This window comes from Alligator mississippiensis, chromosome 5, assembly GCF_030867095.1.
Source record: "Alligator mississippiensis isolate rAllMis1 chromosome 5, rAllMis1, whole genome shotgun sequence".
Taxonomy (NCBI): domain Eukaryota; kingdom Metazoa; phylum Chordata; order Crocodylia; family Alligatoridae; genus Alligator; species Alligator mississippiensis.
This window is the reverse complement of record NC_081828.1, coordinates 205,864,728-205,885,187: the sequence shown is the minus strand read 5'-3', so window position 1 is coordinate 205,885,187 and position 20,460 is coordinate 205,864,728. Positions and strand designations below refer to the sequence as shown.

General features: G+C 45.6%; 1 long non-coding RNA gene across 2 annotated transcripts in view; it reads left to right on the top strand.

Moving 5' to 3' along the window:
- Positions 1 to 6,217: 6,217 nt before the first annotated feature.
- Positions 6,218 to 20,460, top strand: part of LOC132250954 (uncharacterized) — a 29,939-nt gene continuing 15,696 nt past the window's right edge. Inside the window, exons 1-3 of one of the 2 annotated variants that reach the window (XR_009462723.1) lie at positions 6,218 to 6,270; positions 6,737 to 6,802; positions 19,040 to 19,138. This is a non-coding gene — a long non-coding RNA (uncharacterized LOC132250954). The remainder of the gene's footprint in view (positions 6,271 to 6,736; positions 6,803 to 19,039; positions 19,139 to 20,460) is intronic. The other variant, XR_009462722.1, reaches the window with a different exon arrangement.

Below are 20,460 nucleotides of genomic sequence, written 5' to 3'. Positions count from 1 at the left end.
AGTCTGTGACAGGGCCATTTGATTATGATCCTAACCACTGGGCCATGCTGCCTGTCTGGAGATAGCAGTTATATTTTTAACTACCAGTTAAGTGGCTGGTTTATGTATAAGAAGTTATTTCAGTATATTTTTTTAACGTTCATATAAATGCCTAATTGTCTGTCAGTCCTGGTAAGCTTTTGTTGCCATGAGTTCCAGAAGCTAATGAATAACCTGACTGAGAGTATACCAACAAACAAAATCCACTGCTTATATTTGAATCAGATATATATATTATTATGGAAACTGTTTTGCAGTTTAATTATTGTGATGGCTTCCTTTGCCCACACAAATTCAAAACTAAATAGATACATATATTTACTTATCTCTTGTAAATAGATTCCTGAAATATGCCCATTTGGGAACAGCAGAATAAAAAAAGTAATGAAAATAGTTGTTCATGTGGTTTTTTTTTCTCAAAGCAGTCAGGCACGATTAGTGGAGAAGTGGTATTAGAGCGTCAGGAAAAAAAATCCATATTAGATACAAAAGTTCGCTCTTTACTCAAAGGGAACCTAAAGAAATTTGCCTGAACCTCTGCATTTATTGTTTGGAAGATTAGGCCAAAAATGGAAGTGATGTACAGTGCAAGAGTTATTAAACAGAGAGAAGTAATTTCTCCTGTCAGTGTTCAGTGGATTTCATTAATATCTATGGATTAAGAATTCTTTGCAATAGGTTTCTGCACTCGTCGTTTGGTTCATTCCTTCCCTAAGATTCGCTGCTTCCTGCCAACACAAGAAATTATTTAACAGCAATATTAATAAGAGGGGGCAGAGCCCTAGTCACTCAGTCCTTTTGGCTTCTGTGTATTTGAACTCTTTAGGGGATGGTTCGGTGATGCGTTCCTTGTATAGCACCAAGCACATTATCAGCGGCTTGAGAAGTCTGTAGTAGCCTCCTTTGGTAGATCAAAAATGCTACTGTAATTTGGTTATTTCTTATTTGTTTGTTTTCTTAGAGGGGAAATGCCTTCTGTAGAGGTAAAGACAACACAACCAGTAACACATAAGGGCCTGCCCCTATCTACAGTGTAACTTCCATTAAGCATCCCTCCTCACTTAACCCAGGGGGGTGAGTTCAGGATGGGCAGACCCTGAAATTCTCTTGCCTGATTCATGCCCTGAACGTCACTTGACTACTCTGACAGCCATCTGTTCACAGGGCAGGCTGCCCATAAAGAAGCTGGTCGTGCCCTTGCCCTTGGACAGATGGCTGCAGCTGGTGATGAGTTTAGAGAAGAACAGTCTGTGTGATAGTGTGAGATCTTTGTAAGAGCATGTTTTCTCTGTGTCTTGTGCAAGAGAGTACATGAGAGATTCAGCTCATCCCTTCTAATAATCCCTCCCTCTGTTGCTCTAGGGGAGGCACAGGAAATGAGTCTTGTTATTTAATCTGTGACCACTAAGATTATTCGCATCTCGACACTGATGGCCAGCTTCCCACTGTTTTTGAATCCAGCAACACTGCTTCCATAGGCCCCTGTAGGAACAAAATAGGGGTTATAGTGCCCAGGCATTAGGGTGGTATAGTATCAAAGGCTGGTATTGCTTAGGAGGCCTGTGCTTTGGATGCAAAGGAGTATGTTTTTTAAGGCCAATGCCACCATTCCTGAATGCCGTGGTACCCCAAAAGCTTATAGTCTCGTTACAGAGCACAAATTGCATTTACCTAAAACTCTACCCCATGTTAGAAAGGAAATGGTAAAAATTGCACTGAAAGTGTTTTTCTGAAGGTATGCTTATCCATGAGACGATGCGGTACATGAACAAGGATAGTGAGTCCCAGTTGCTCATTTTTAAGCATGATTGGAACAGATAGATATATTTGAATGGAGCAGCTATTCCCAGAGGACAGTAGGTAACAGGTCCAATCCAACACTGTATTAATTAAGTTCAAGATTCTCATAGCAGACAGTCAATTTGTCATGTACTTAACATTTAAAAACTAATTTAAGTGCAAGACTGTTCCTTAGGTAGCTCATTCCAAATGTGTATGACTTTTAGTTCAGAGACTGTTTATTACAATGATTTATATATATTTATCATCATATCATCATGATTCTGGGTAACAATCGCCGAGCAAATCCCTTGATAAACTTGTACCTCTTCTGATCTTTATAAACTATTTCTGAACAGACAGTGATTTACTCATTATCATGGAATACTGAAGGAATGATCGTCGGTAGCTTGTTCAGATGTTTATTTTAATCATGGCAAGTCAGATATTCAAATGAGATCAGCCTTGGCCTAATTCTGCTCCTGCTGACATCAGTGGCAGGTTTCCCTTCAGCTTCTGTGGGAGTAAGTTATGGCAGTATGTAGGACTGAACCGGAGACCTCCAGAGCCCAAAGCAGGAGTCTTTCTGCAAGGCTCCTGTAACACACTACTACATCTTGCCTGTCGGCCTGGCAGTGTGGATGGCACATAGCACAGCCTGACTGGTGAGTTGCATCCCCACAAAGCATTTTGTTATCTCTAGGAGAAATTTTTCAAAAGCGGAAGGGTTTTTGAGTGGAGGCAAATCATGTGGCTTGTTGCTGTTTCCTGATTGGATAGACATACCTCTCAGTCAATATTTCCAGTATGAGCATATAATAAATTATACAAATGATAATTTGATTCCAGTTACTGAGCTCTGCTGCTCACTCAAATGTGCTGTTATAAGCCATAGCTGGCATTTCACTGAGTTACTAAACTATTTGGGGGCGAGGGATGCAGTGGCAGAACGGGTAATGTCTCTGTACTGGTACTAAAGGTGACCTCTGGTTGACCTAGCTGTAAACAGTACCTGTTCATTTAGACTCAGGAGTCAAATGGAGCCAGAAATAATATTGGTCACATTGCTGCCTTGTGTACCGTTGGCTTCAGCAGCTGGCTGACTGGGCCACTAGGCTCAGATGGACCTTCCTTCTCAGAGGGTGATATTTCCATCACAAGTCCAAGCAGTTGGAGCCTAAGGGCATGTCCACACATGCAAACACGTGCACTTGCAGCAGCTCAAATAGAAGTGGTGCAAATTTGAGCCGGAGAGTTTTGCTTTAGCACATGTGCTTGGACATACACTGTGGTGTGGAGCAAATTGTGCCACTTGGGGCAAAATAACCCTACCTGGCTTCTCCCAGATCTGCACCCAGGGGGAGCTAGAGCCCGGAGTCAGCACCAGTGCTGGCCCCAGCAGTATAAAAAGCTGCCCTGGCAAGTAGCTCAGGGTTACTAGCTCTCAGGAGCTTCTGGGGCCCAGCCAATTGGTACCTGGGAACACTACCCCTTGTGCCAGCTGGACTGCTGAAGCAGCCCTGAGAGTTCCCTGCACCCTCTACCTACTGCAGGGGTCTGGCAGTGGGGGCTGCTGCCTGGCTGTGACCTGCTGTGCACCTGCCAGACTCGGATGGGGACTGCAGAACCAGTAGAGGCATCTGCCCCTCTGGGCCAGCTGCCAGTGGACTGTGGTTGCAGGGTTGGCCTCTGTATGGCACTAGTGCCATGTGTGCCCCCTGCCCAGCCATCTGGGCAGCTATAGCCCAGAACATGTTCTGGGTGTGGTAGCCTGCTTTGAATTGTCAAAGCATGTCCTCCTGGCCCCATTTGGCCAGGAGGTCAGCCACAGCCAGCTGGGTCCAAGGCGCCAGCTCTAAGCAGGCAGGGTCCTGCCATTGGCCTCCCTAGCAGGAATTCTGGTGTTCCCTATTGGAAAACTGAAAAATCCCTGATAAAAAAAAAATCCCAAAGTCACTCTGTAAAATACCCCCAAATCCATGTTCCTCCACAAGTAAAACAAAAGACCACTATAATGGGATTGAGAGCAAGACAGAGACAGCGATCAGTTGGACAATGTTTTGTTGATATATCTACAGTGGTAAAGCAAGTCTCTTAGCATAATAATAAAGTGAACTCTAAATACATGTTTCATGAATTCATGATTACACATTTTGCTGCAATCCCACCAGGAGATGGCCCCCACACAAGGGGTTTGGCCCCCCCAACAGGAGGTCCAGCCCCCAAACAAGCTGTACAGCCCCCCAACAGGGGGTTCAGCCCCCACACAAGGGTTTTGTCTCCCAACATGGGGTTCAACCCCCAAACAAGTGGTACAGCCCCCATACAAGGGGTTCAGCCCGCCAACAGGAGGTTCAACCCCCAAACAAGAGGTGCAGCCCCCCAGCAGTGGGTTCAGCCCCAAACAAGGGGTTTGGCCCCCAAACAGGGGATTCAGCCCCAAACAAGGGGTTTGGCCCCCTAATGGGGGGGTTCAGCCACCACACAAGGGGTGCACCCCCCAATGGGGGCCAAGTGGCCCCCACAGAGGCTACTGGCCCCCTGCAAGGTCCATATGCCCCCCAACTGCTGCCCCTGACCCCATCCCCCACCAGTTGCTGCAGCCCCCTCAATGGCTGCCCCACCCCCCACTCCCCCAGATCCCCCCAATGGCTTCCCCACCCATTCTCACCCCCCACCTTGCATTCCCCAGGCCCCCATGGCTATCCCCACAACCTCAGGCACCATCACAAAACCCAGAAAAAAAACAGAAAAAAAAAGGGGAAAAAAGCCTCTGCTTGCCTTAGAAGCAGGGGTTGGTGGGCTCCAGGGCCTACTGGCAGAGCCCCCCCCCCCCCCCGGCAGCACAGGACAGCGGGGGGGAGCAGGGCCTGGGCTGGGGCCTCTAGGACTGTCAGCCTGTCCTGCACTGTGCGGGTGGGGCCCTAGTCAGGCAGATGGCAGCTGAACTACCAGTAAGTGCCGGGGGGAGGTTTACGCTATAGGGTGGTGGGGCAGGGATGGGGGGGGCTTTGGGGAATGGGGCCAGCCAGAGCAGGGGTCAGGGGCCTCAGGGGGGCTGGTGAGGGGAGAGGCCAGCTGCGGCAGGGGTCAGGGGACTGGCGGGGGCTGGTGGGGTGAGGGGCCAGCCCCGGCAGGGGTCGGGGGCCTTGGGGTGGGCTGGCAGGGGGAGGAGCTGGCCCCGGCAGGGGGAGAGGGTCTCAAGGGGGCCGGCAGGGGGAGGGGCCATCCCCAGCAGGGTCAGGGGTCTTGGAGGGCTGGCAGGAGAGGGGCCAGCCCTGGCCCTCCCCATGGTCCCCTCCCCCCATTTTCCAGCCCCCCCCCCCCCCCCGACCCCTTACTCACAAGCACCAGAGCCCTGGTGCTGAAACATGCAGCCTGGCCAGCCATGTGTTTCAGCACCAGGGAGAGGGGCAACCATAGAGACGCTCCAGCACCCAGAGTATCTCCACGGAGGACCCAGCCTCCAGTTGCCTCGGGGCACCTGAACCATGTCCTGCTTCACTTTTTTAAACTTCAATATTTTAGACCCCTGGATATCCAGGGGTCTAATTTTCTCCCTGTGCTGCAAGTTTGCCTCTTGCCCCACCTCTTGCCTCTTGCCCCCTCAAAGGGGTTTGAGGCAGGGCAAGAGGCACGTGTGTGCTTGTCTGGACATGCCCTAAGGGTGCGTCCAGACAAGCCCACACGTGCCTCTTGCAGCATTTCAAACACCTTTGAGATGCTGCAAGAGCCACGTGTGGGAACAGGAAAAGGTTCCCTACACTGCAAATTTGCAGTGGGAGGGGCGCAAAATTAGATCCCTGGATATCCAGGGGTCAAAAAAAAATGGAGTGAAAAATACCGGGATCATGCCCTGAGGCAACTGGAGGCTGGGTCCTCCACAGAGACGCTCTGGTAGCAGCCAGTCAGGGTTATTTTGCCCCAAATCGCACAATTTGCCCCACACCAAAGTGCACATCTGGGCATGTGCACTGAGGCAAAAGGCCCCAGCTCAAATCTGCACTGCTTCTATCTGAGCTGCTGCAAGCACACGTGCCTGCATTTGTGGACATGCCCTAAGGGTCTACTCCATGTCAAACTATGCTAGGCACTATTGTGAAACCATTCACTCCCACTCTGTATGCACCAGAGCCAAAAACGGTATTATAGCTGCTTTTCAGCATGAGCCAAGGATGCACCCAACACCAGTTTCAGTCTTAGATGAGGTTATTCAAGCAGCACTGGAGCACCCCTGGCACTATTGAAATGGTAGCTGTGCGTCATGAGCTAGCCTGGGCTAATTGTGTAGTGGGCCACACCTGCCTGGGGCTTTGACTGGCAACTCTAAACCTGCTACTGACTCCAGCTGGCCACTCTCTTGGCCTTCTAATTAGGTGCTGGGAGAGCAGCTTCTCCATTTAGCTCCAGCTGTGGCAAGAGACTGCAGACCAGTCAGCAGTTCTGCTAAAGGTCTGCTTTGGCAAGCCTCTCTGTTCCTGTGCTTGCTGGTTTTCCTGGTTCTTGTGGATTTTTTCTTGGGTTTGGGAACTTGGCACCCAGTTTCCCAGACTGTGACCCTGACCCTGTTGTAGTTTGTTCTCTGCCCTAGGGTTTCCCCTTGAGTCTGTGGTGACTTGGCTCCCAAACCGTGACCCACCCTGTGTTTCAGATTAGGCGCCTGGCTCCTGTCTTCCTTTGGTGGTTTAAGCACTAGGACAGGCCACCTCCAACCCAGCCCCTTCCACTATGTTATAGTGTTTCAGCAAGGCAGGGATGTGTATGTTCGGGGTGCTTGTACAGTGACCCAGCACAATGCAACATAGGTGTGATGAGCCTTAATACATTGCATCGCCCACACCGAGCACCAAAAGGAAGGGAACACAGCAGAAGTCGGTCTGTTTTTAAAAGTTAACATGTGTTTCTATTTATTTTGTAGCAATCATTCAGCTCTGCAGATGTACAGCCTATTCACAGAGGAAGACAAGGCACCAACAATAAAACAGTAAGTCAAGCTAGACTGAAAAATGAAAACAGTGTCACTCTAGGGCAAGTGCAGCCCAATAAACTCCTAAAGCAGAGGTATGAATACACTGACAACAGCAGTTTAGATTTGCTACTGTAAAAATTCTTTTAAAGTTGTCTCAAGTTTTGGCAAAACAGAAATTGCTTTTCCTCCCTCCAGCCCCCACCTCCCCTCCCCAGCTGTCAGGCAATAATTCTCCTAGGCAAAACTTTATGTTCAGTTGTTCACACTTTCATGTTTGTGAGGGTGGTTTCATCAGCCCCTGGATCTATGAAAAGCCCAGAGGTGTTGAGTTGAAAATTGCCAGCTCTTGAAGAACCAGTGAAAGTTTCATGCTAACTTTCCCATGCATGCGGACAGCTTCATGGGTGCAGTCCTCCTTTCCCTCCCAGGCTTTCACAAAATTACCTCTCAACTTTTGTTAGTTGAGGCTCTGCCTACTCCCTTTTACCTATACATTACTTGTTCCTCCCTGACGCTGAGTAAATCAGATCCAGCTGGTATTTATGGTGGCTGTTATTTCATATTGATTATTTTCAGCTCTAACTCTTCCAAAGCAGCCAGCTTTTATATTGAAGTTCAATACAAAATCTAAGTAGAGCAGCACTCTGTAATAATTATTTTATGAATTAATTAAGGGTAAGTGGCTGAGCATAAGGGTAATTGGACTTATCAGCTATCAAACAGTGAACTACTGTAAACTTTCATGAACTGAGGGCCAAGTCCTGCTCAGTTGGCTCCTCTGAGCAATATTGTTGAAGGTAACAGAGCTGCTTGCATACAGGATTGTCCTACAAGTTAACTGCATGACTTCAATATTTAGGGTCCATTTTCTTTCCCCCAAAGGTCATATTAACTGTCTTTTTTTCTGCCCCATATTACTATTCCATTACTGTGTCAGGGTCACACATAAGCCTTGATCCTGTTCCTTTTACTAAAGCAAAATTCTCATTGAAATGAATCGGTAAGGAGCATAGGATCAGCTCCTTAATATTACTTGTTCATCTCTGGGATCTGTATAAGCCTTGCTTAGCTGTATAATACCTCATCTCTACTTCCCCACTGTTGTTCCTGAATCTTTCAAAGGACAATATTAAGACAGAAGCCAAACAAACATAAAATAACACAAACCACAGATTCATGGCTTATCTGTGTCTTTCCTCACTCTCTAGTAGAAATGAAGCTCAGCATTATCGGAGAATTAAAAGAGCTTCAATAGTGGTCATTGATGCAGGGTCTGGGGGGACTTGTGCCTCCTTGTACCAATCCTGCTCCTGGCACTTGACTGTGGATATACCTCAGGGAGCATAGACCGTTTCCCTAGTTTGGAGTTGCCTTAACATCCACTGAGGGCTCCACAGAAGCATTCTCCTCTGGATACAGAGGAAAGATAATTCATATATCTATTTCATCTGCCTGTGCCTTCTTGTTTTGCAGTGCTGCATGCCTCTTTTCATTGCAACAACCCCTGCTTAACCGCACCACCCCTCCCAAGCTGTCCCACTTCTGTATTGGGCTTTCTCTATACCAGACCGTGGTCACAAGGTATAAGCATTGTTTATATGCATAGCAGAAAGCATCGTGATAAGGGTTAAAGACAAAAGAAACCAGTCTGATCCCCTAGCTCACTGGCTGTCACTGTTTTCCATCAAGTGACCCCATGTTTGACTGAGACCAAGGTTTTGTTCCCAAGCCACAGATCTGTTGTGTGACACTGGGCAAGTTGCATCATTTTTCTCTTCCTCAGTTTCCCCTTTTGTAAAATAGTAATAGTGATCCTGAATTTCCTTTGAACAGTGCTTTGAGATCCACTGGTGAATAGGTTTGTAAATAGGTAGGAGAATGATGGTAACAACAGAAAATAGCTTCAGCTCCCACTCTGATCTAGCTGTAAAGCTGGGTAGTTGCAATCCTTAGGTTGAGAGATCCTAATATTTGTCTGATCCACACAATATAGAACATGGGACTGCAGCTAATAATTTCTGTGTCAAATCCATTTTTTCCCTTACAGGTAAATTTTCCATCAAACCCAACTGTTTGTTGCACCCAAACATTTTCAGTGAAATCAATAGCAATCTAGAAGAAAACCAGGATTAGCTCGCACGTGAGGATGTATTGTGATTGCTCAAAATGGGAGGTGTGGGATAAGCAGAGGAAAAAATGAGTTGCCTGTCATAATAGAGAATGACGAAGGGCCAAGGACACGTGCTGTCAAACCATTTAAACTCTGAGTGGGAGATGAGCCAGGCCACTATTTTTGCAGGTTATGGGAAGGATCTCCAAGCTGATCCCATGCACATAAAACCATACTTGGGACAAGCTAGAGTGACCTAAGTGATAGGCCACTTATTTGCATTTGTATAGGTTCAGTGGCCCCCAGTAACCAGCACTAACGGTAGATTTTTGAGGATGTCCTGGGGGGAGGGGATGCTCAAAACTGCCATTCTTGAATGTGGTAGGTCTTCAGTGTCATAATGGTGCAACCTTTATGGTGTGCTCCCTGCCTCTTCTGATGTGCATGAAGTGGAAACAGGTGAGTGGGATTTATTTCCTCAGCAGCCTGATGGAGCAGTCTGCTGCTGTGATATAGATGTACCCTGAGAGGCTGCAGCTAGTATTTTGGCTTATTATGCAGATCAACCAGGATTTGGGTGATATATATGACCTGCCCAGCCCCAGCATGCTTCATTCACAGAAAGCCCAATAGCTTCAGCTTTGTGCCACTAGAGTGAGTTTCATCCTATCAAGATGGACCTCCAGATGAAAACTAGTGCTTGGAAATCTGGATGGGGACTTTGTGTGGGAAGCAGGAAAGATCAAAGGCTGCTTAACTTGGTCCTTAGAAAATGAACTAATGGCCCAAGCAAGTAAGATATATATACTTTGACATTCAGATTTTGGGAGCTGAAATGTTTCTAAAGAAATACCAGGAAATGAAATGTACTACAGTAGAGCAATAATAAAGATGGGGGAATGTAGGAGGCAGAAATTGTCTCCAAAAAAGTGCTATTATGAAAAAGGAAAAGGGATCCAAGAAACGATGAGAAAATTTACAATCTGTATTAAGTGCTAGATCCAATTTGGATTTTTTTCCCATATATAAAAACCAGTATGATTGAAAAACGTTAAACTGTTCCAAAAAAATTCTAAGAGGTATCTTTAAGGGAACATTAGTTTCAGCCTGTTCTTGAGCAATGCTGAGTGGTGTCTTCTCTCCAAATCTACACTAGAAACTGAGGGTGTTTTTCTACCTTCCACAGGGAGCTCAGCACCTCTCAATCTCTGGGCCAAAATTAATAAGAGTTTAAACAATAAGAGAACATAAATGCTCAGTTATGTGAAGATTATTAGTTGTGACATAATCAAAGTTAACTCTATAACTTATCTAGGATATTTAAAAATTAATAATACAAAGACTGAAGAATATTACAGATGCATCCATTCAAAATTTCTAGATGTGCTAAACACTTAAAACTGCAGTGCAGCTCAGGGGATCCCTGGCCTCTAAACATCCTTGATAATCACACAGAATCATCAACTATCCATAAATTTACAGACAGTCTATTTACAAAAAATTGAGTTGTCCATAAAAGACTAAGAAATAGAGCTTGATTGAAGATCTGTTGTCACCAGATCTGGATGATGGTGATGGATAGGTAGAAGAGTAGTGCCACCTTGTGTCTAACCAGGAGCACAGCTCAAAGCCCTGCAGGGAACTCTCCAACAGAGCTTTGTGGTCTACAGGCACCTCCATAGCCCATTCCCACCCTCACCCTCCCAACCATGTGCTGCTGCTCCATCCAATCAGTCATCACTTGCCTGCAATGGTTGCCCACCTTAAAGGTCAGTAGGGCTTGATGTTCTAGGTGCTCTGAGGCACCAGGCAGGAAAGAGAAGGAGACAGTGTGGCTAGAACAGAGCCACAGGAGGGAGCAGAAGCAATGGGTGAGGGTCCAGACTGGGATGGAGAGAATGGGGCTGGCAGGGTAAGATTGGGGGTGGACCAGGGTGTGGACAGCACTGTGCAGGGTGCAGTGGGGTGTATCAGGGTGTGAGGTGAGTAGGAGATCCCTCAAGTAGGGGCAGCATGATATAAAACCATTGCTGCAGTCAAGTAAGCCTTTATTTATCAAAAACCTCATTGCTCATATTATTGACTCTGCTTTAAACGAACACTGCATGTGAATGGGGAAGTTTGTTCACTTCAGAATAGCCAAAGTAAAATTTGTTTTCCTGGGATTTCTGAATGGAGGCATGAGCCAGATTTAGCAAGTTGGTTTTAAACCCCTAAATTTGAACCCAGAACTGTGACTAACCCTCCTAGCAGAAGGGTTACATTCACATAATATAAAATGTAGGTCAGTATAAAAGTCTAGCTGGCAGTAAAGAGTTTGCATATTGTCACTAAAAAAATTCTTGGGGGTTGGAAACCTTGCAATCAGGCCAAGGGTATCCATATTCTGAGGGATTTTTCCCCCCTCCGCCCTACCAAACTCTATAGGACAAATAAATATAGATGAACTTTTTTCCCAAGATGCATAAACAAAGGCAGAAGAGCTAAGTCACTGGAGAGAGTCATTTCCAGAGCTATGGTGAGAACTCCCAAATTAGTAGGTCCCCAACTTCTGGCAATGTCACTAGAACCAATGATTCTCATAGGGTACTCTGGCCCCCTGGGGTGCCTTGAGATCTTTCCAAGGGTGTCACAGGGTGCCATGCAATGTTAGCAGTGTTAGGTGGGCAAACATGATTCACAAGATAAACTCAGAGGCCGAATCTAGATGTGCAAGCATGTGCGGTTTATGGTGCTGCAGACCTCTTTGCAGCACCACAAACCTCATGCCTGGAACATGCAAACATGCCCTGTGCTGCAGATTTGCAGTGCAGGGGCAAATTTTGTTACCAGGAAATCCCAGTAGCAAAAAACAAAACAAACAAATGAAAAACCAGCACAGAAAAAACTGGCGTGGCAAAAGGAGTGTGCACCAGCAGACGCAGAGGCTTGGTCCTCTTGGGAGATACTTTGACTGCTGACCAGAGCATCTCCACTCCTTTAGTTGCCCCGTGGCTACTCCAGCATGCCAGGAGGAGTGGGGAAAAGGTAGTGTCCCTGAAGTGAGCCATTTTGTCCCACATCAAAGTGCACGTGCAGGGGTGTGCACTGCAGCAAAATGTAGTGGCACCAATTTGTGCCGCAACTACTTTTGCCACTGCAAGCACACACCCCTGCAATTGTGGATGTACCCAGAGGTTTCAAATAGAAATCCATAGTGTTAAAAACATTTTGACCTGTCCTGGTCTTTCTGAGTTCTTTGCAACAGAAGAATTAGTCTATTATTTTTCTATAGTCAAACTCTGAGTGAAAACTAAGAGCTGGCATTTTCCGAGAGGTGCCTTGAGTCTAAAAAGGTTGACAGCCATTGTACTGGACAGTGTTTTTCCTCTTTTTAGCCTCTTCATGCATACAAGTAAGTGACAGGCCGTAGTGAGCGGGCAGGAGAATTCCAGAATCCCCCTTTCTTCCAGAGAAGGAAGGACTTTTGACTTTTAACAACTTTATTTCACAAAAGATCAGGTACAGAAAGCAAAAAACCATCAAACCACACCAAAGAGAAACCATTCCAGGACATTCAGAACATCACACCATGACAAACACCAAGAAGGAAGGAAGAAAAGGAGTTACAGGATGAAAACCTGTTCCCATAGAAATAAATGACATTGGCTTCAGCGGGGCCAGGATTTCATGTTTATGGTTGGGGAAAAATGAGTTTAGCCTGATAATTTGATACCAGAAGAGGCAGCAGGAACTGTATGGAGATTTCTTGATTCTTTCTGTTCTCACCTTGCTGCCTTCAGTTAGGCACAATTTTGTAGCGTTCATCTTTATGGGTAGATAATGAAGTATGCTTTGAAGACAGAAGTTGTTGAGTTGAAGTGGCTTTAAGTATATAGCTGAATGTTGGTGTTGAATTAGCCAAGTGATGACCCTTTGAGAGAAGTGAATTGTGTATGACCCATCTATTCTTCATGGGGTATTTTGCTGAAGTGTGAAAAGATTACCTGGGTATGACAGTAAACTGCATCTGACTGGAGGGGCTGGTGGCAACATGATGGAGCTACTTGTGGCAGGATAGCTCCTATTAAATACCTCAAGGCTGCAACCTCCAGAGTAAGGCAAGTATAAGGTGCCTCAAAACCCTAGCCTTCACTATCTTGTGGGTAATCCTTGGTTGGAGAAAGGCTAAGGGACCCCGACATCCACTGAGGTGTTAGGCAGTCAGCAGCAGTTCTTATGTGTTGCTCTCTGGCAAAAACCGTTGAGGCACTTAATGTCTGGACTTGGTTTGGTCTTTGGATTCTCTCTTAATGGTCTAAAGGAGGATGGTAAGTCTTGGGCAGCTTCCGCTCCTCTGTACTCTTGCTGAAGCATATACATCAAAGGACTTGGTGTGATGGTCATAGGACTCCATACAAGCAGATTCATCAGGTGCCTGATGGACCATTTATGCATACACCATGACCCAGAGGATAGATGGTTGCTACTATTGCAGAATACCACTTGGTGTAGAACATCTTGCCTCAACTCCTCGTGATCTTGTAAGAGCCAAAGAAGTTAGGGAGGCCAATTCTTTTCAAGAGTGCTAAGCACCCATAGATCTCAGCTGCTCTCTGCAGAGGCAGTCTGTATACTGAAGTGATCTGTGTGTCTTGTGTACACCTCTGAAAATCAGGCAGGTGCCTAAAACGAAAGTTTGGAGCCTATAAATAGACTTCATCAAATAAAAGAGTAACAGGAACTGAGATATTTTTAGGTGTTCTTACAGAGGACACAATCCAAGTCCTAGGTCCTGTACTTGTAAATGAACACCTTCCACTCGTATCAGCAGCCTCACAGTTCAATGTCACCTATTATCAGATGATCTAAAATACTCTTTAAGAGTCAATGAATTGAACTTTCATAGTTCATCAGGAAGAAACTGAGGCACAGAGCAATAGATATAATTTGTCAAGGTTATACAGAAAGTCTGGAGACAGTTCTGGGAATAGAAACTTGCTACCAGACCACCTAGCTCTCAGTCCTGTGCCTTAACCACAATGCTGCTCTTTCTGCCTTCCTGATAAAAATCAATGGGAGGTTGTAGCCCACAGGGATGTATTTTAGCCCCATTGTATGATAAATCACACTTCACTTTCCAGGGCTAAAGGGTAGAGAATTACTACCTCTGCTCCTATTCTTCTCAGAAATTTCCTTAGGAGGAAAATTGCTTCCTTTTGCTCTGAGTTGTTGGGTTTAAGGTCTGGGGAAAAAAGAGATCCATTTACATGGAAGTAAATTTCTTTTTTGTTTCTAGCCCCATCTATAATCCTGTCTTCTAATGTGGTTGAAGCAAAGTTCACGAGTGATGTGCTGCTGGAGACAGGTTTATGATTATTTTCTTAGAATTACCTGTTTATTTCTGAGCTAGGTTATTCCAGTTTAGGTAATGGATTTGGCAATCCCAGGAGTTTGTCAGAAATATAACATGCCATTGCAGTTTGAAAGGCTGGCTCCTATAAATGCTTGACCCTTTGGAAATACATCTCTGTTTCCTATGCTCTGCTCTTACCTTACCCCATTATGGGACCTCCTGGGAAGACAACTCTTACCCTGTGAAAACCACACCGGAGAAATGCACCGTGTGGAATAGCCAGGCCCAGTCCCTAGGGAATAGATAAATGACTTGGATTTCTTTAGGTTTCAGTAGTCTGACTAAGATCACGCGGTCCAAATGATTCTGGTGCCCTCACTCCAGCACAGTGAAATATCTTCCATATTTTTTCTTCTACGGGCAAGTTGGGGAACTAGAAACTCTGTCTCAAACTTCTTGCATAGCCTTAAAAAAGCCATGAAGCCCATCTGGACCTATAAATGAAGTACTATAAGGTTAAATTCTTCAGTGTTGATTCCTGCAGATTAAGGGGCTACTCATAGTGAGCTGTGTGGGGGGCAGAGACTGAAAATAACTGGGCAAAGATTGTGGTGATTTTTATCTTTGATATTTTCCAGCTTTATACTCTCCTGTTAAGTGTAAAGCATTTTACTACATCAGGATTTCAGAAATTAGCTTCTGTGAGTTTCCACTTTATAGAGTTGTAAATTGTAATGTTTTTCCAAGTTGTCAATTTCTGTTCTATTACTTCCACGTTGGGTTAGCCGGGGGGACCAAGGAATCAATTCTCATCTTCAGAGACATCAAAGCAGGTAATACTATTGCTAGGGTTAGCTCTCTGTGTTCAAAAGGAACCTGGACAATTTTTGGCAACTGGTCTTCGAAGCAACAATCTCCACTTCTCCTCAAAATGCATTCCTTTACCCCACATCCATAGGTCTTTGCAACCCCAGAGAATTGTGGGATATGCTTGATCACAGAACATTTTTCTGACCATATTGTCGTCTGTGAACAAGTAGTTGAGAATGACAAGTTTATAATACGAAAAATGAGATGGCAAGTGTCTGTCGGATGTCTACACAGGTATCTCCCTTACTATTCTTCAGTATTTTAATGGCTTAATTCTTTAATATTTTAAGAGCTGTGTTTGTATCTAAGCCCAGCCCTGCCAGACTTCTGTGGATGACATTTCCTTGATCTCTGTTCGAGTGCTGGGTGTTTAGGGAATCATAGAAAATTAGGGTTGGAAGGGATCTCAGGAGGTCGTCTAGTCCAACCCCCTGCTCAAAGCAGGACCATCCCAGGCAAAGCTTTGTCCAGCCAGGTCTTGAAAACCTCCGAGGATGGAGCTTCCACCACCTCTTTGGGGTACCTGTTTCAGTGTTTTACTACCATGCTAGTGAGACAATTCTTCCTAATATTTAACCTAAACTTCCTGTGCTGCAACTTGAGATGGTTGTTCCTTGTTCGATCATCTGTCACCACTGAGAGCAGTCCAGCTCCATCCTCTTTGAAACTTCCCTTGAGGTAGTTGAAGGCTAGTATTAAATCCCCTCTCAGTCTCTTCTTCTCCAGACTAAATAAGCCCAGTTCCCTCGGTCTTTCCTCACAAGTCATGTGCCCCAGCCCCCTCACCATTTTTTATTGCCCTCCGCTGGTCTCTCTCCATTTTGTTCACGTGCTTTCTGTAGTGGGTGCCCAAAACTGAACACAGTACTCCAGATGTGGCCTCACCAGTGCTGAATAGAGGAGAATAATCTCTTTCCTTGCCTTGCTGGCAGCACTCCTACTAACGCAGCCCAGTTTGCCATTCATCTTCTTGGCAACAAGGGCACATGGCTGGCTCATTCAGCTTATTGTCCACTGTAACCCCCAGGTCCTTTTCTGCAGAGCTGCTGCCCAGACAATCAGCCCCCAGCCTATACAGGTGCATGGGGTTCTTCTGTCCTAAGTGCAGGACTTTGCACTTGTCCTGGTTGAACTTTGTGTGATTCATTTTGGCCCAATCCTGCAATTTGTCTAGGTCATTCTGAATCCTAGCCCTACCCTCCAGCATATCTACTACTCTGCTCACCTCGGTGTCATCTGCAGATTTGCTGAGGGTGCACTCTGTGCCATCTTCCAGGTTGTTGATGAAGACTTTGAACAAAAACAGCCCCAGGACCAACCCCTGGTTCACTCCGCTTGATACTGGTTGCCAACTAGACATTGAGCCATTGATTACTACTTTCTGAGCCTGATGCTCCAGTCAGTTTTCTGTCCACCTTACAGTCCATTCATCCTGTCCATACTTCCTTAGTTTGCCTGTGAGGATGTTGAGGGAGACCATATCAAAAGCCTTGCTAAAATCAAGGTACACCACATCCACAGGTCTCCCCGCATCCATGGAATGGGAGATGGAGTCCTCTCCTTAGAACAAAGCATAGCAATAACTAAAAGGCAATGAAATCCCCCTTTATTAGGTGGAAGACTTCATGATTACAGAACCTGTATGGTTTCTCTGAACAAAGTGAACACTATTTGAAGCCAATTGAGGCTGATCACAGAGTTTGGCTCTCCAAGCTCAGTTCACAGAAATTGGCTAGAAAGTAGGGCAGAAGTGGGAGTTGGACACTGCTGTGGCCCAATCAACAGGCTGAAGTATTTCCAGGGCCCCGGGCAGAGGATTCTTTCCCCAGCATTTCTATCAGCCATTCCAAAAAACTACATCTTAAGCTTGAAATCACATGGTGTGTGTATGTAATAAATAGATAGGTATAGCAGATATAATGTGTTTGTTGTAAATAATTCATCTGCACAGATGCACACCCCTATGATTAAAAAACATAACTAAGGTAGCAAAGTGAAGCACTGAAAAGAAAATATCATATTTAAGGATGTCTCAGCAAATCTGACCTCCACATCTCAGGTCCAGCACCCAGAAAACAAGGAACCTAAAAGTTCCATTTGCAAAAATCTGTTTTAAGTGATATACCCAGCATCGGATACGAATTCTGGGGCAGAGCTCAGCTATGAGACAATCCTCTCCACTACCTGCCTCCCAACTTCTGCAACAAATAGCACAGGCTGTCTCCAGGCAATGGTGGTCTCTACCATACAATATCTGTTCACTCTTGGAGCAGCTCCATCTTGCAGGGTAGGTAAGGCAGGGATCTTATAGAAAGAATGGTGTGTGATTGTGGAATTACTGGACTATATTGTATGCACAGCGGGCTCAGTTTAAAGTTTCTCAGGTATCCCACAGCAGCCAAATGGCTCATGGTTCCAGACCCAGTCTTCCTGAACCCTAGTTTCCACCTTCTCACACTCCCAGTCCCAGCCTCCTTGCCAGCCAGTCCTTGTCGCTGTGCCCCCCCTGATTCCCCTCTCCTCTGATCCCACTGGGCTTCTGTCTCAGCCTGCTCCTTTCTCCCCACTCTATTTGGCTCTTACCTTCTCTGGTTCAAACCAAATGGCTTTCTCCTGCATGCTAGTTAAGTCTTCTCTGAGAGCAGCAAAGAAACAGTGCCCCTGTCCTCATTCCCAAAGCCAGAACCATAACTAGGATTTTTGGTGCTCGGGGATTGAAGGAAGTGCTGCTGCAGCTGCTGTGGCCGTGTGGCCTCCTGCTGCCACAGGGCAACCTCCATGAACACAGCACAGGCAGGGGCAGCGATGCAGGTTCTCCAGGGCCTGTCATCTTGTCACCTCCTTTCCATCAGCAGCCAGGGCTGGCACCCTGTTTTACCCAGACCGTTACCACACGCTGGCACAGAGCAGACAGGAAAAGCCGTTGTAGAGGAAGTCCAGCTTCACCTGCACATCCTAGGGTCTGAAGGCAGTATGCTTAATCACTCCGTGGAGATGATGGTAGTGCAGTCTCGCAAAACGTAGGCACTGAAAGCAAGCTTAGTGGGGATAGAGGTTCTGGAGGATATAGCTACTAAGCTCTAGAAAATCTTCACCAAGCCAGATGACCTGGCTTTCTGGGTTGGATCTGTCCCATGGGGGGGGGGAGGAGCGAGCACCCCTGTGGCATGCAGTCTAAAACAGGGTTTTAAAATGGTCAGCATTGGGAAGCCTTACTAACAGGCAGCGCTATTAGAGGTTCTTACAGTGCAGGTGTTGGAAACAAATGTAAGGGAGGTCATTTTTCTACCAGGTAAGAAATTAAAACAGACAAGGAATCCCCCCCCCCCCCCCCCCCCCCCCCCCCCCCCGTGTACAGAATCACAAGCTAACTCTAAAGGTCAGACATGAACAAGGATATTGAGTCCAGATCCTGCAACCTCTTGCTCACATCAGTCATCTCACTGTACTGGAGGATCAGATTCATAAAAGAAAAGGGGGTGGGGGAGTGATCAAAATAATAATCTCCTAACTTGGGTCAGACTGCACCCTTGATCTTTGCTGAGTCCAGTCACCTCCTCCAAGCCTGCATGACCTGTGTAGGGGTGCCTTTTGCAAGTGAAAATGGTAGGCATTTGTCTAAATCATAAATCAGATCTTAAAGGACAAGAAACATGTAATACTGAGTCCATTTAGGAAAACCCATGTGATTTCATGAAAAGAAGGTTATGCTTCACTAGCTTGTTAAAATTTGTTCAGCTTTACTGTCAGTGTAAAGGCGGCTGTAATGAAACTGAAGACTACACAGTGCTGAGATATTCATAAAGCTTTTAACACAATTCCTCGGTTTCCAATTAAAATAACATCTAAGGGGCAGAGTCATGGAGCTGTGAGATATTAGTGCAGTGCTTAGAATGAGGCTAATGCTAAAACAGTAAGTGTTTTTTTTTCTTTTAAGATTGTCAGAGAGATGCTGCAGAAACCAGCTGTGGGACACGAGCTTTGTTATTGTGTATATTAACAATGCGCATAATGACATTGGGATCGAGGTTTTCAGGTTTGTAAATTATGCTAAAGACCAACAAATGATAATGAGCTTTGAAATTGGGCTCTGAAGTAATATCAAATGGTGAATGTGATTAAATATGGATAAACAGAGAACAATCAGTCATGGAACAAAGAACCAAAAGAGGAATTGCAAAAATTGAAATGTACGACTGCATATTGCTAGGAAAAAGAGATTTGGGAGTGCTTGCGAGAGGAGGAGAAAATAAAAACCAGGATGTCCTGAGCTCAGGATGAAGCCTCACTGAAGAAAGCCAACAGGACACTGTATTGTGTTGCCAGAGAAATATAATTATACAGTAAATCAAAGGAGGCAGTAATACAGCCTTGCTATATATGGTGCTGGTTACAGGTCATCTAGAAAGGCTGTTGCTATACCTCTGAAAGAATATAATTCCTTTTAATGGGACCCAGTGTAGAACAAGCTGAATGTTTTACCTCTAAGAGACATGAGTTATGGAGAAGGGGAATGAAAATTGGCCTTATCCCTCACCACCTGCGATAAGACTGCACAGCAACATAGATGTTAACTAACGGTCTCAAGCAAGATGGATAAAACTGCTCTAAACAAGCAAGCTCCCCCAGTATAAGTAATAAGAGCCACGTTCAGTTAAGAAAGCTATTATGCAAAGGGGCCTCGGCATTGTTTGCAAAGGAGCGGTGCAACTCGGGCAAACAGGCAATTACATGTTGAGGAGGTGACTCTTCCCTGAGAAAAGGCTGCCCTTTGTGGTCTTGCAAGTTCGTACTTCTGCGGTGCTACAGTGTGCTAGGTGCGATACAGTCCATAGCAAGAGAGTCTTCCTTTCCCCAGAAATTTTTTTTTAATAAAACTATACTGGGATAGATAGAGATGTAGAGGTTCATGGAGCTGAAATGACTTGTTCTGAGTCAAATGCAGCGCCTGGCAAAGACTACCAGTCTCCCAGGTCTTGGACCCGTGAATCTGTCTGTGTGTGGTCCCACAGCCATAGGACTGCATCACTACTCTCCAGTACGGTGTAACTACACAGGGATTCTGGATTATATCCCGTCTTTCCCACAGATTTTTCTGGGTGACTTTTGTCTGGTCACTTAACCTCTGTGCCTCAATTTCCACACAAAATGGTAGCAAGAACATTTCCCTGCATCGCTGCGGTACTGCCAAGCTGAGCTGTGTTGCAGACCTTCAGAGGAAAAGTGCTATCTAAACAGAGACTCTTATAGATCTCTCTTGCTTTTCCATGGGGCAGATGTGGATGGGTCTAGAGCACAGAGCAGAGATGGAGGATAGGGACTTAGAGGCAAAACAGCCTATAAACAGAACCATGCTGC